The following is a 3,004-nucleotide window of genomic DNA, read 5'->3' as shown; positions in this document are numbered from 1 at the left end:
GGGAGGAGCGTGCGGGAGCTCGGGGCGAACGGGCTGAAGTGGCGGAGAAAACTTATTGAGGCTGTTCGAGCTTTTCTTCATGCTTTTATCGGGTGAATTGGAAGCGAAGGTGAACCGAAAGCCGTTCTGTGTGTGCGCTGCCTCCTGTCAGAACGGCGTGCGGAGCAGCGGGCTGGGGGAAAATAAATAGCCTCAGATCGGCGTGAGCGCCGAGCGCGGCGTGTTTCACATCGTCCCGTTGTGTGCGGGGCTGCCGCTGTGCGGACCGTGCCGTCTGCCAGAGCTGCGCGATCACCTGCGGAGCTCCGGGACTGGGAGCTTCGTGTGCTGAAAGACCTCAGCCGGTGTGCTGAACGCGGACCATGCCCAGCAGGATGGGCTCGAAAGGCAATTTGAACAAAGACATCATCAGGGTAAAGGCGCACTACAGTGGGTGAGTCTGGGTGTTTTCTATCTGTCTGACTTTCTATCTTTCTAACTTTGACTCCTGTCTGCGATCTGGTCTGGTAACAGAATAACCACGGTGTCCTGTAGTTTATGTCTGGTAATCTAAAATAGAGTTGTTAAAATACTATCCAGATTCCTGCAGTGTACTGGTTGGAGGAAGGAGCTGATAGTTTGGCCTTGAGTTGGGGAAAGCGTGCGTGAGTGGTGTAAAGTTACTGTAGTTATTTAGATAAATATGAAAAGTTAATCTTAATTGCTTCTGATGCTAACAGTGGAGTCAGGTGAACCTGTGCAAGCTGCTTGAGGATCCATTTGTACTAAATTAAACACCTGAAGATTAAGCAAAAGTGTTTTCCTGCTGTGGATAAACACCACAAGTAAACCTCTTGCATGTTATCTGTTAGTCTGCCTTTTATTTTTGATATCTACTTCCCCTTCTTTCCCCTCCCAGCAGTTTGAGTAATGCAGTGAGATGTTAACACACAGCTGCTTCCGTTATCTCTGCAGTGCTTATTTTGGCAGCTCTGATTTGAGACAATAAATCAAGTCATGGTCCTTATGGCTTCAGTCACTTGTTGACAGAGTCAGGAAGCCTTACTTAGTGCTTCAGCATGAAATTTGTTTTTTCAGACAGATTTAACCTAATTGATTTACTGCCACAACGAGGACCTTGTGAGTTAACGTTACTTTGATTTGCCTTGTTTTTCTCTAAAGCCAAAGTTTTAAGTCATTTGAGGAGTTAAATGTTTGGTTGAAGTAAATCTTCAGACTTGAAGTGTTTAGCTTGAAATTACTGGCATGTGATAGCAGTAGCCTCAGTAATCTTCTCTGATATTTTCTTCCTCAAATAAGCAAATGTTGCTACTGTGGTTTTTAATACTATGGTGTAAGAAAGATCTTCTAATTAAATGTAATTATGAAAGTAATTCCACCAAATTTAATTGAAAATGAGGTGCTTTCTTGTTGAATTTACTTACCAGGTCAATGCCAAGTAACTTAGCGTTCTGAGTGCAATTCTAGAGCAATGTGGAGATTTAGCCTCTTCCACATCAAGAATTAGGGCTGAGTTCATTTGGGTGGCTGCTGAAGAATTTTATAGGAATTGATAGTATGTTAAGTTAAATAACAGCAGGAATCAATAGCAAATGTTGGTATCACTTAGAAATCCAATAAATCTAAGCATGAGGAAGTTACAGAACACAATGTTCAGTCTATCTCTGGGGTTCCAAGGCTGCAGGTATGTGTGTTTCTGGGTGTGGCACTTTATACCATCGTGTAATATACGTGTATACATAGATAGCAGAAGAAGGGAAACGTGTATGCTTCTCATTGCATTATGTCAATTACTTAATTTATTGTTACTCATATATGTTAGTGGGGGCATTTCAGATGAAGAACACTGATTGTGTGAGCGTGGTGTTGCAGATTGAAATCCATAGGTGGAATTGTTGGAATACACAGGGTTATGCAGATATCTCTGACAAAAGTTTGATTTCATGTCATGCAGGGACATCCTGATAACTAACTTGGATGCATCCATAAGCTATGAGGAGCTTTGTGATGAAGTGCGTGAGATGTGTAATCTACAACAGGAGCAGCCAATTACCCTCAAGTGGATTGATGATGAAGGTACTTTACTGAAATACTACTTGGTAGTTCTCCTTTTTTTGGTATGTTATGGTACAAATAGAGGCATTGAGCAAACTTAAATAAAAGCCATTCATGTTGTGGGGTTGCTTTTATTTAAACTTCCTGCTTTATAAAACAGAGTTATGTCTCTTGCTGATTGCACATAAATGTGACTCAGAATATCAGGATTGTACTATAACTGGATGCAATTCTACAAAGTGAAGGCTCTGTTGAACTTGAATATTTTACTATTACATGCTTGGATACTGAATGCCAAGGTACACATGAACTTCAGACTTTTTTGGTACTAATGCCATATCCCTAAAAATTCTCCATTCAGCAAGGTGTCTTATATCTTCTGAATTGTTGTGATTTGCCTCTAGAGTGTGCTTTTGAGAAGTAATGCAGTTGTAATATCGGAAGATGTTTTTAACTTTTGGATTTTTTTGTCTTTTGTGCAAGATGGGTGTTGAGAATTCCCATTATGATAAGTGATTTTTGTTCTGTGGCTGTCTTGGACTGTTAGTATCCTGTTGGTGTAAAGCACAGTCATAGAATCATAGAATCATAAAGGTTGGAAAAGACCTCTAAGATGATGTACTGAAGAAGCATGAAATAAAATAACTTGAATTTATCAGAAATGAACTGGTTCACCAGTCTGGTGTGAGGAAAAGTCTTAATGTGTGTAAGATATGTCATGTCCAGAAAAAGAAAACGAGGGGAAAAACTTTCTGTGTGGGAAGAAATAGTATAAGCTTTTATAAGTAAAAGCTTTTAATAGTGTAAACATGGAGTTCATAAAGTTGCGTAGGAATGATTTGTTTTGCAAGTCTCTGTTGCTTTCTTTCTTCCTGCAGGGGAGGTTGATGTTGGCAGATCTTGCTCTAGGTTATCCTTGTATGTAAAGGATTTTATCATTGTGTTTCTT

This window comes from Meleagris gallopavo, chromosome 23 (assembly GCF_000146605.3).
Source record: "Meleagris gallopavo isolate NT-WF06-2002-E0010 breed Aviagen turkey brand Nicholas breeding stock chromosome 23, Turkey_5.1, whole genome shotgun sequence".
NCBI classification, from domain to species: domain Eukaryota; kingdom Metazoa; phylum Chordata; class Aves; order Galliformes; family Phasianidae; genus Meleagris; species Meleagris gallopavo.
Note: the sequence above shows the minus strand (reverse complement) of the source record.